The sequence below is a fragment of the Bombus bifarius genome, unplaced genomic scaffold, assembly GCF_011952205.1.
Source record: "Bombus bifarius isolate JDL3187 unplaced genomic scaffold, Bbif_JDL3187 scf7180000008417, whole genome shotgun sequence".
Taxonomy (NCBI): domain Eukaryota; kingdom Metazoa; phylum Arthropoda; class Insecta; order Hymenoptera; family Apidae; genus Bombus; species Bombus bifarius.
The window spans coordinates 1-13,347 of NW_022884649.1; the positions used below are offsets into that span (position 1 = coordinate 1).

The 13,347-nt window shown below is 37.8% G+C and overlaps 1 protein-coding gene across 11 annotated transcripts in view; it reads left to right on the top strand.

The window, feature by feature from the left end:
• Positions 1 to 2,605: 2,605 nt before the first annotated feature.
• LOC117212926 (kinesin-like protein KIF13B) overlaps positions 2,606 to 13,347 on the top strand; it is a 154,629-nt gene continuing 143,887 nt past the window's right edge. For 4 of the 11 annotated variants that reach the window (XM_033458069.1, XM_033458070.1, XM_033458075.1 and 1 more), the window contains exon 1: positions 2,606 to 2,641. The gene's annotated coding sequence lies outside the window, so the exon portion shown is untranslated. The remainder of the gene's footprint in view (positions 2,642 to 13,347) is intronic. The other 7 variants (XM_033458076.1, XM_033458073.1, XM_033458079.1 and 4 more) reach the window with 4 other exon arrangements.

Sequence of the window (13,347 nt, forward strand, 5' to 3'; positions counted from 1 at the left end):
TCGGACAATTGAGAAAACAGAGATATTTTTCCTCGTCTCCGTGCAATTTCTCACGGTCTGTATAGAAAAACGTAATTTTAAAAGTGGAGAACAAAGCGAGCGATTGATACGCTCGATACTCAGGATCCTTGCGAGAAAATTAGTGGCCGTAGCATCTATTCAAGCAACTCCTTTCATCTTGAAACCTGACGAGTTCATTTTCCATCGAACCATCAGTCAGAGGCTTTTTCATTTGGAGCTTCTCGATAGCGATCTTCCCTTTCCATCGTTTTGGAATTTTGGCTCATTAAAACGTTCGAGGTGGTAAATCTGAAAGAAACTCGCTTTCCTAGAGAATCGTATTTTCCGTTTGAAACGATTGCAAAGGTCGAAGGGAACGATGTTGCTCGTTGAAAAGATACTGAACGAGGCTTGGTGAATTTTTCATCGAAAAATTGCAAACGAGAGAGAGAGGGGGGGGAGGAAGCGAAAGAGTTTTGATTTACGTAAGTAGCATGTTTAATGCAACTCGATGAATCAAGGTCGAGGACTCGGCGTTTAATTAAAAATTGATCTCTCATCGTTGGAATTTTTCTGTCGTCTGCAGCTTTGCGGAATTTCCAGTGGAATTGCTACGAGTTGGTTGCGGAGCGTGGAATATTCATAAGCGACATGAACTTTTTCGTACGATGGCCAGAATATCGTTAGAATTTCGTTCGAACACAGAACACAAGAATCGTTAGAACACAGCGGTGCTTCGTACGGACGATATTCCTTTTCAAGAGGGCAAGAGGAAAAGTAGGAAAGATGAAAAATTAAGGGCGAAAAAAGTTTCGTTAGGGTATCGAGAATCTCTTGAAAATCCTGAAAACTCGAGAAAAAGATGGTTTATTATTAGTTGCTGGCGAAAGTAATGAGAAGTATACTCGCTCTATGTTTTTGCTCGTTTGGTCTAAAGTTTAAACTATAAACGCGCCTTTAGACGTCGAACGATCGCGTTTCTCGCTTTCCAGCGACGCAAACAACGAAACCATTGAGACTCGTTCGAATGTAAGAAAGTTTGTAGCTGTTCCTTATTAACAACCAGTTAAGGAAAATTATTTCATTAACCCGACAAACGTCTTACTGAAACGCTCGTCTTGGTACCGATAATTCAATATCCCTTTGGAATTGAAATTGTTACGCGAAATGGGAATCGGTCGATAATTCTCGAGATTACTACGAAAAATATGAAACATAGCTACGTAGCTACGTACATCGAATAAATAGATGTATTTGCTGTGAACAAATTTCCCACATTTCAGTTTCTCTTTTATTCTTAAATATTCTTTAATATTTACTCGAAATCGAAATTGTTATATCAGAGTCAAATTCATGTGAAATTCATACGAGAAACATCGAATTGCTACGCGAGATGAACGATCGCGCTCTTTCATCGATTGCAACGTCTGAAATTCTCAGTTCTTTGTATTAGGTTTATGAGAAAATAATAGACGCGAATGTTTTTTGTTTTATATTATTTTGTCGAATTACGTACGATCCATTTCATTCTGTTGAGATAAACACCGCGACATTTCACAGACTTGGTTTCACGTTTGTATGAAGATGCACCTGTTGTAAAAAACACGTTTGCGAAAGAAGGAAACTTTTCGGACAACCTAATAGTATCTTTTAATATTTTTTTCACAATTTTTCCGCACGGTGGAGGTCGAAACCTGTGCAGCTTCTTCTGCGTACGATTTCCCAATGACATTGCATCGGTAATAAATTACACGAGAAATAAATAAAACGCTCTTAACGATGTACAACGTGTCTCGCTTAATACAATGTAACGTTTTATCGCATAGACATAATTTGTGGTCGTAACGCGTTCCAAATAAACAACGTTCGCAGACGTATACGAAATTATTCGCGTACGTTTGCTCATGATGCGAAACTCAGCACCTTAAATAAGACTGGCGTGCTTCGTGCAACAGATACCATCTGGTTTTGTAGCACGTCGAGTTTTCCATGATAAATGTTCGTCTGTGTATTAAAGAGTATCACGATGTTTGTCCTCGTCGATTCTACCTCGTTAATTGATAAATGTTTAACTCGGGCTGCTGTAAGAGCATCGCAGAAGGAAAGACAAAGAGACTGTTTCTTTATTATAGAATTATAGATATTAGAGATATTATAGATATTTTGAAAGATTCTTTGATTTTTATCGATTCTGAATTTTTCTGTACGTCGCTATAGCTTTGTTTTAGTATTATGTCAGACGAGATGGTGTAGCGTTGAAAGGTCAAAGGAATCGGTAGCGTCCTTATTGATCGTCGCGATTACAGAACGTCCTTCCTTGGGATCTTTTTTCTTTTTTTCTTTTCTTCTTTTTGCTTGTTTGTTCGAAACGTGGAGGGAGAAAAGTGTATAAGTACGTGCTCGTCGCCTTTGTTAGCTATTCCTTAACTGTTAATCGCCCAAACACCATAGGATTCCGCTGTTATAGTTTACACGCGTCCTCTCGGTGATTATCACGTTCACAGTGTTGGTAGAATTATCGTATTGTTAATAAAGAAATCTTTTCGGTATTCGCAAGACTGCCCTTATCACCACACCATCACAGTATATCCTCGTCAGGATAGTTTCAACTATTTCATTCGTGAATTGAATTAGAAACAAGGTATGTATATTATTAATAATATTTTCTGTTCACATTCTCCAATAAATATCATATACATTTAGTGTAATTATAATAATGTTTTTTAAAGGACGAGTGTGTTAGAATTGCGAATGTAGACGCGCGATAGATTCATTTAACGTCTATTTAGGATTGTTTAATGGAAATTTACATTTATTCGCGAGAAACTTAGGAATAAATCGCAAACAGGTTTTCTAAAGTTGGGGAGGAAGTTGGAGTTTCGAAAATTTGCCCTAAATCCGCGGGAAAATTACCAAAGCTTTCTTTGAGATATAGAAGTAACTTTTCATATAAGAAAGGAACGATATTTCTTTGCTGTACCATATCTTTGGTGTACAAATTTTTCTCTGCAATTTCTATGACGATACATTTTTAACGCGGTCAAAAATCTATCATCAAGGGAAGGAAGATTAAAAATAAAAATTATTTCTGTTATTATCGTACTCACGTATATCGTTAACATAATTTCGCATCGTACGTATTTTAACATTAGAACTATCACACCAGTCAAATTGACCGGTTTTACAATTTTATTTTAAAATTCCTACTTCGTGTTATATTTTTTTCCGCAATGATGTAATGACTTTCGCAACGATAACTAAAAAGATAATATAATGAATTTTATTTTCTTTCTTATGTATTCAAACTGAAAATAATTTTGTATTAAGGCTACTTATACCAATACCGGTCAAAATGGCTGGTTCTACTATTTTATAAATTTGTCACCATCTCGTATAGAGATTATGGTACCAGATGGATTAATAAAACGAAAAATCTACTACATAACATGGAATTGCTTCTGTGAGAAAGTAATAAATCGATAAATATAAAAATTTTCTATTATTACATATTTTTTAAACAACAGTCATTTTGACTGATTTTAGTAGAAATAGCTTCGTGTTAACTATCGGTAGTTCTAGTATTAATCAGAAAGTAAAGCTTCTCGTTTCTTTAAATAAGTTCCTTTTTGAATAATAAATTTCGAAACAACGAACTCCGTTTCCAATATACACAATATACACGCGACACGATCAGTTTCGTTTCTATGTGTACAACTTGCACACTGAGCCAGCAACGCTGTTTAAACGAGGAGCAAGCGTGTTTTTTTCAAAAGAAAAGCTGCAATTTCACCGTAACGCGCGTGCACGTGCCCTTTGCAACTAGCGAGTTCATTTTACCCTTATATTAGGTCGTTCGAAAAGTTTCTTTCGTTTTATAAGGAAATAATGGATGCACAACATTTTTCCATTTTATATTATTTTATCGAATTACGTGCGATCCATTTTGTTCTATCGAAATAAAGATCACAGCGTTCGACAAATTATAATAGGTTTCGTGTTTGTATAAAGATGCGTCGTTGTAAAAGACGTGTCTGTAAAAGAAAGTTACTTTTCGGACAACCTAATACATTCACGTCTCGAGAGTATGTTACGACAGTATCGTTCAAACACATACTAAAATACATACACCTACTAACACTGTCTATTCGTCACAGTGCGCGTAATCTAATTATAAAATTACGAACGAAAGGATCTACGTTGACTTTATCCTTTATCATCGCAGTTACGTATTGTACAATGGAAAATTAGGACGAAAAGCGATAAAATTGATATTACAATAGGAGGCCTTCATTTGAATATATGAAATTCGAGCGTCGAATTAGTCGCGTCTTCTTCCCTCTTATTATTCATTTATGCGTGTTTGTTTAAGTATTAAAATGCATTAGCATAGAGGAGAAATTGATGTTTTTGTCGGAGATTCTGTGCAGCGGATGAATTAATTAAAAAGGAATATCGTCGTACAGGTTTTTATTGTTTATGATTCAAGCAGATGTTAAATTTCAAAATACGGTAATATCCTTGAAGATAATACAGATTAACCTTTTGCCATTTTCTTCGCTCTGTGCTTAATACTTACGTTTAGAAGATTTCAAAATACTTTCGAAGTTTCTCTTTGAACGTTCCTTTCCGAACTTTTAGCGTCGAGTGTCGAGTGCAATTTCCAACGTATGCCAAGAGACCAGCTTCGAACACCTGTCAACCTGACTCAGCAGCTGAATTCAGAGAAAATAAAAATAATGTTTGCTCAAGATGCTCTCGTGGTCCGCTCGAGACTAGATTTTCACGGTGCGAGGAAAATCTCGAGACGTTCGATCAGGTGGAAGGTCACTCTTTGCTGACCAATAAAGAACATTTTTCTCTCGCTTTGTTCTCACTGTTTCCCCAACGATGTTGACTCTTAACTCCTTCGAGGATAGTGGTAGAATTTTCCTACCGCTTTCATCTCACGAATATTATACCAGGAATATTATCCTGCCACAACTGTACCGACAACATAAATATTCCGAGTACGAGCAAGTACATAACAATTGCGTTTAAGCAAAGGTCAGCGGTAAAGTTTGTTTTAATTCTTACGAATGTAAAGTACAAGATAAAAGGAAAAAATCAGGTTTCATTGTTAATTATCATAATATAGTTAGGTATCAATTATTTTTTCTAATGATTTAGCGTAATGCTAATCTTTGTAGTGAAAGTAACGATATTTAAGAAATATCGCAAGATATCTTTCTACTTCTGTAGGTGATTTTTCTCCTTTTTTTTATTTTTATAAGAATGGCTTTCAAAATCGAATCTCATCGCTCAAGGTGACTGAACTATTTAAACAAGAGCACAAAGTAAAATTACGTGACTCATGCTACTATGTACGTCTTCGGACGGTGGCTCTGCCGATATCATTTTGCCCCATTTCCTCTATCACGCGTCTTAGTCTACTTGAGACGACACCACGTCATCTGTTTCACTATGACACACACGTCTACCAATGTATCTCTACCAGTACGCATTACGATCGAGATTTCACTTTTCAAATCACGTTGATCAAGCTACGGATCTGCATAAACATCCGCAGCCTGCTAATCACAGATCGATCTGGTAATTTCGTCCGATTGAGCTGTCTTACTCGATCGATTCTATACAACGATGATTCCATCTTGCGGAATCTAAAATGCAAATCTCTCGACGACGATGATCGTGACCAACGGTCGGTGCAGCGATACAATTGCGTTTTCAACGATCGTTCCGATTACCCTAAATCGAGATCAAGAACGTTTTGTTGGGAAACAGGGGCGGGTCGTGTCGCCAGAAGACAATTAATACGTTCCATCAGTTGCCTCGTTCAATTTTCATTAGTTGCTTGACGATTAGTTCCTTCTTTGCCTCGATGCCTTGCTTCGATCTTGAAGGAGAAACGAGCGACAGAGAAACAACGTGTTCTCCCTTCAATTAATTAGAGTCCGAGGACGGTTCTTTAGTCTTTGCTCGTAGTTTCCTGAAACGTTGAAATTCTTTGTTTCTTTGCCTCCCTTGTTTCCCTTTTTTCCCCTTTTTTTTTCTTTCCTTTCTGCTTCTATCGACCGACAATGAGATTGCAAGGTTAAAGGACGTAAGCGATTCTGTTAAACTGGAACCGGTCGACGAGATGTAAAAATAAAGGGAACAAGCAATTTGACTAATTTAATTTCATATAATTTTCGCTTCTTCGAAATCGTCTTGCTTTCTTCGCTGAAATTTGTTCCGATAAGAAACGCATCTGACAATGAAATTTGTAATTCCCCTCCTTCGATAGAAAACTCGATCGTATCCGTGTGGAAAGAAATAGTTGGAAGATTCTTACTGAATTAATAAATATTGCTACTTGCGATCGATGAAATTTTATAAGCACAGTATAACGTTAACAGGTTTGATAATAAATCAAGCGAAATTCCACTAATAAGTTTGACAAATTACAAATCATCAAATATTTTCAAATAATTTTCAAATCAAAATTTCCAATTTCAAATTTTCAAATAATAAAGGAGAAATTTATAATCGTCCTTCTCAAGGAAAGAAAAAAAAAGAATCAGCTTGTAAATTGTGAATTCGTTAACGTTATTAATTGATAAATTATTGCGCAAGAAGCCCTAGAAAGTAAGGTATATCAATGATAAAATAAAGTCGAGATTAAGTAAAATATTTGATATAGATAAAGCAGAATAATCTTTTACCCCATCCTCTCTTCCTCTCTCTGCCCCCCTCTCTCTCTCTCTCTCTCTTTTTCTCTTTACAAAGAAACCAATCTTAATGAAACAATATATAATAGAACATTGGCCATTCTCAGCAAGAGAGAAACTCGAATGACATTCATGGAAAATTTCCCGTGATTCATTTTTATCTCGTAAAATTAAATTAAAAATCCTCGACAAAGTTTTCATCGTTCAAATGTCTGCACATATCCTCTTTTCTATATCATATCACGCGATGAAATAACTAATTATTACCATCTCAAAATTTCATAATTCAGCTATTCTCCATTCCACGTTCTATTCAACGTATTGTAATCAGGTTTTATCATGTTCATTTCGATCTATCGCCTATACGAATTAATCCATTCGACGATTCCATCGACGAAACGTTTCCAAGCAATACGTGCGTCACGTTTATTTCTTCTTAAATCCACTCGTAGAATATGCTGACGCTATTTCCAGGAAAATTCCCAGATACCTTACGTATTGTAGTTACTTGTCATTTACCGATTATACGAGTAAAACTCATTAGCGCGCGAAAGCTGAAATTATGAAATATCCTGGTAATAAATCTTCGTAATATCGAACTTGCAGAACAATAGAGAAAAATTGCCGAATCTTTCGAAACGGTCGTTTAATTAAATCATCGAAAAGATTACGGTCGACTCGCGGCAAACTAGCGACTGGCAAAACCCAGCACAAAAATTAAACACATGGATTTATTCCATGGAATACCGGGTATTCTCGTGCATTTTAACAATTTGCATATCGAATTCAACGTTGATTGGAATAGTCGATCGTCTATCGGCGTTGTTTCCACCGGATCGGCACGATCGACACGACGACACGTTTCTTCTATGACGCAAAGGCAATTAGAAGTTCCAAGACGGGCATCGCTATGCGTGGACACGCTCGATAAATCGTCGCGCGACACCGCGCGCGCGCGTGATCGTGCGTGAACCTCGCGTCAATGAATACGGATGGAAATGTCAATGAACGTGGTGGGCGTAGTATCGTTATAGATCCAGTTGCCTCAGCTTTTCATCTGAAAGTCTGGATTTGTATGATCGAGTCGTGCGAAGGGTTGCTATCTTTCGTGGCTGCATACGTAAATCTGCTTGTTTGCGTTTCTAGAAATATCGTTCTGCTCGTGGTATTGGGTTGGCAACTAAGCGATTGCGGATTTTCTCATCAAGTGGTATTGATAAAATCCGCGATCAATTAGTTGCCAACCCGATACAACGTTATGCGCAACGCATTGTATTCTTTTATAGTTGTAGGAAACATTTTGAAATTTCGTTAATGCTGTAACGAGGCTATAACGAATTTATTGTTAATAAAATTATATTGGTCGAGTTGGAAAATATCTGATTGCCCCAAAAGCTTCTTTCGTTTTGTAAGGAAATAATAGATGCGTCATATGTTTTCTTTTATATCGTTTTATTGAATATCATATTATGTTGTACTGTATTATCTATTGGAAGAAAATGGATTATAAATGGACGATGTAATATATGAAGAAGTTGTAAAATATTTAGCGCAAGTGTATTTTGCAGAGATCGTGAACATATATAAACGGTCAATTATCTCTGTTATGTTAATAAACCTCGATATTCAGAGAGATTATGTTTGATATTTATCGTATCGCTGCTTCGTTCTGATAGTGGCACCATTCGGAAAATTTCGAATTTGCTTTTATCGATTAGAACGTCTACCTTGCGTTTCTACGTTTTATCGCGTAGAACGGTGTATTATTTATTCGGCCATCGAGCTGCCCTTAGCTTCACATCACTGGCTGCTCTTCGTTTCTTTTTGCGACGCTACAAGCGGAAGGTTGTAACCGTGCTTTCGCGAATAGTATCGTATCTTGCGTTAAATCAGCCTTGTAACGTCGTTCAAACGATCCGCGAAGATCTCATTCGTAAATTTTTAAACTGTCCTACGATACGCACAGCACATCTGCTGTTTTTCAGAAGTTGGAATTTTCCACATTGCACATTATACAGTCTACAATTCGGACCACGTCGACAACTAAATTAGCATCTTAGGCGCTCGATAAGATCTGCTCGATAGCGAACGACGTGTCATAAACTTGGACATCAGATGAGAACTCGACGACAGACTATCGGACGTTACGCACCCTCGATCAGGTACGCGCAAGACGCACCACTTACGAGACATCTACGACAGTTGGACAGACACCACCTCACCGGAAACGTTGACGAAAACCCACCCCGTAGACCGACACCTACACTTAAACTCTCTTACTTACGTTTCATATCCTTACGTTTATACCATAAATTTTTTATCTCGCCCACCTTGAAGATTAATATCGCTCAGAATTCGCCGCTCAACCGAACACTTGCAATCCGATCTAGTTAATCGTTATTTAATTAACCTAGTTAAATTAATCTAGTTAATTAACTGATTTAGCGGAGAGGTCGCAAGGAAAAGGTTTTATTTAAACACGCTCTCCTCTAAGGATTACATTTTGCAAACTTCGCCACTATCGAGGCAAATCTGCTTGATACGCTCGATGATTATCGATGACTATTCATCGTGAATACCAGTTGCCTACTCGATACGCGTTTCCACTGAATATCTCGTAACTTCCATAAATACATCTTCAGATCGCTTTAATGAATCATTAACGTATCGCTAATCAATGAATGGAAATAAATTGTCCATTTAATGACGGTACGTTCGTTCAAGTGGTGTCTGTAAATCTGAAAACGCTTTGTGACCCGTGACACGTGGGCGTAAAAGTGTTGAAATTTCACTTGCTTCGGCGAGCGCCGCGCAGACGCTCGCACAGGCGAAGAACTTAATTTTCCATTTGTCAAGTTTCAAACGACCGTAAAAACCTTCCCGGTTCGCGTCATTTACCATCATCGTCGCGCGTTCTGAAAGAGAAAAGCCTGTGCAAAGGGCTGGCTCGTAACGAAGGGAGGAAAAACGATATCCCGTGGTATTGAACGCATCGAGTCATGAATGAACACACGGTACACGGTGTATCGATCCGATCGCGGCGGTTCTAGTCGCCGAGACGCGTTTGAATAACGCCAACGGTAAAGCGAGAGAAGAATGGCGGGTCGTTTAGTATGGATTTGCCGCCTTACGCGATTACGTATGCGCGTGCAGTTGAATGTTACGAGCGTTATGACTCGTGGCTGTCATAAGACGTTGTCTCATGCATGGCTTCCTCATGCATCGTTCCCCTTCTGGCTTTTACGCTTCTCTGCTTTTCTCTTCTGTCGCGTTGAGCAATCGTATCGATCATCCGGGACCCGTCTGTCGCTACATTCTCTTCTGTTTCGTCTCTTACCTTTCTTTCCTTTTTTTCTAGTTTCTATTCTTCCTTCGTAGGGGTTCCTCTTGGTTTACGTGGCAGTAAGGTCTACTCATTCGAATCGTATTTCTTTTGCTTTTTCTTGCGGTTGCGTTTAATCCAGAGGGTTTTCTTTGCTACATATTTTTACACGCTTTATACGAAGTAATTGATAAAATGGATAACAGACAACGAAGATAGAATTTTTTTTTAATAAGATTTAACAAATTTCAACAGTTGCATTAGGAAATTTAATTCGAGGAAATAGTTCTTTCGCTTATAGCACGTATACTTTTGAAACTTTTACGAGACTGTGTACGTCTTTGAGATTCAATTGTCGCATATATAGTACGTAGATCATTTCCAGTGGCTGTCTATAATCGATAGCGATGAATAATGTACGTATTCGACTTAGTTAATGCTTGAAATATTAAACGATAGAAGAGAGTGGAAAACACAAGCGTGGCACAGAAACCTGATTATAGAAACCTATGAACCTAGGAGTCTATAAAGCACAAATTTGCAAATGCAAATAAATTCATAAATGCACAAATTTCGCGATAATTCCACGCTTATCGATAAACTTTTACAATTATCGAATCTCGATTGTCCCAAGGTTCGAGGACCTCGAGAAACGTCATCCTTGCGAAATTATTTATTAGATCGTGCCAGAAGTTTCTTTCGTTTTTAGAAGAAAACAACAGATGCACATTTTCCAATAAAACAAAATGGATCGTTCAATGAAATAATATAAAACAAAAAATACATCTATTATTTCCTTACAAAAAGAAAGAAACTTTTGGCACAACTTGATACATAAAAATCGAGAAGCCGAACATCCACGGCATCCGGAATAGTCGGAGAAACGGCAGAAGAAGATAAAAGAAACGAAGAAAAAGGTCTTACGAGGCATAAAAGCGGTCGCTTGGAAATCGCTGGATTTCCTGGCGATCGCAACGACTTACACGAATACGATTTTTCCTCGGGAAAAAAAGTTTCGCCGCAAACCTCTAATATGCAGATCCCACGAAAGTTTCGCATCCCGAGACGCGATCGATCGAGTCGACCAGCCAGTTTGTTCGAATAACTCGAGCGCGAATGTTTACTCGCGAATCGTCGTCGCGTGATACGATTACGCTCGGCCGTGGATGTAACGAGCATTACGACCTACCAAGCAGCAACATACATTGTACATTACGCGTTGTATGGCTTTCATGTTTTCTTATTCGCTCTGTTTCTCGTTGGTCGTAGGTACATACGTACACAGAGTGAGTCGAAACACGTGGCAAGTACGACAAAGGTGCTGTTTCGGCGCGCTAAAACAAGAAGAAAAGTTGGTATAAACATATGGTACGCCCGGAATGACCTTATTTTCCAGTTACAGCTTACTTTACGATGCTCTAGATGTTACTGGCGAGGGAGTCGAGGTGACCGATACGCGTCGATTTCGATGAAACTTTGCACAACTGTTCCTTAGAACTACCTAAGAATTTAGTCGTAATTCGTTCATGGTCGTTCTTTATTCTAAGGCAGCTCCAACTATCTGAAACTTTTTATCCGAACCGGTCGTTCTATGTAAATCGTAAAACTATGACGAAAGATACGAAAAGAAAACGATCGAAATAAATGTTATACAGTTTCACGAGGGATTCGTAAATCTGTGCGAAGAACTTGTTGAAGAAATCCTCCTCCTACGAAAATTAAACGAATTTTTCAAGAAACCTTTCGCACAGATCTATGAACCTCGAGACACGTTACAAGATTTGTTTCAACAAATTTCGACTAAATTCTACGGGCAGGTGTAACGGACACTTAAGCGAAGTTTCACCAAAATCGGCGTGTGTCATTCCCTTGTTAACAGTCAACGATCGTCTGACAAACGGATGGGCTGTGTTGATCTTATTTCTTCGCTCTCTAGAGAATCCATTCGATTATCAATTAGGATGGTTTGTTTAAAATCTGTCGCTCGTAAAAAGCCAGTTGACCGCGTTGAAACTCTTCCTTGAAAGAACAAAGCTACGAGGAAATTCGCGCAAGCTGTTCGAACAAGTTGTACGACGCGATACATTCGCGCGTCTGTTGAAGCTGGATCACTTGGAGCGTTTTCTTTGAAGATACGTAAGCAACTATTACAACACAAAAACATACCATTACTCGAAAACTCATATCGGGTGTGTGTTTCTACGAACTTTTCTTCTTGCTTTGGTGCGCTGAATCAGCTCTTGCCATACTTCCCACATATTCTGACTCATGCTGTATATATATATATATATATAAACAGGTATAGCATCAGCTTCGAGGCGAAGGATTGAGATGCAGCTTTTTGTTATTATCGAATTTAGCTTACAGTGGATGTTTGTAATTTAGAAACTTGATATTTGCGTTTGGTATTTATGTATAGTAGCTTACGAAAGTATTCGATTACTTACAGAAACCTTTTACGAATATATTATGCTTTATGAGGAACTTATCTTGGAATTTCGTTGGCGCTGTAATCGGTAAAATCTGGAAACCAATATGAAAAATCAATTATTAGTTAGAGAGAAGCTGCAAGATATTTAACGTAGGTGTATGCTACTACATTTCGCAAAGATCGGAAAAGTATTCGTGGAAGAAATAATTGAGGCAGTCGCGCGAGGAATTGAAACAGGTTTACGCACTTTTTTGTGCACATAGCACGCGTAGTAACACGGGTAAAAAGTGTTTAATATAATGGCAAAACGCGTATACCGTGAGAAGCAGAGACGATATTCATCTAAAAGAAATAAATCAATCGAAGAATATGTATCATCGTGTGAAAGTAGTTTTTGCGTTCACTGCGCGTCCGACTATATACGATCTGTTTCTCCTTATTTCCATATTCTCTTGTACTTCGCCACGCGTGTATGTAACAACTTCAAACGACAGTCTCCGCTTTAGAAGAATAGATTATGCGAATTTTGTGGTTCTGCAAAGTACCTCGTATAAAGTTTGAACAATGTTATTTAAATTTCAAAAAATTTCCACGACTTGGTTATCGCAGCTTGGACATTTTACGATTATTGCTTTTTTATTTTACTTCGACCGTGAAATTCATTCCGTTTCTACGACAAATTTTTATCAATCGTAGAAACTACAAATTTCATATGTTTTATGGAATTGTGAATGCAGCGTATAATTTTTGACAGAACATCGAAGTTAATTGGAATTTTAGACACGTGGTACTTTCGAAAAGTATGTACCATTTTTCGAGATCTCATAATCGTGTCACTGAATTTCATAGACAATCGCAACTTGTATGTTGAACAATGTTCAGGCTCT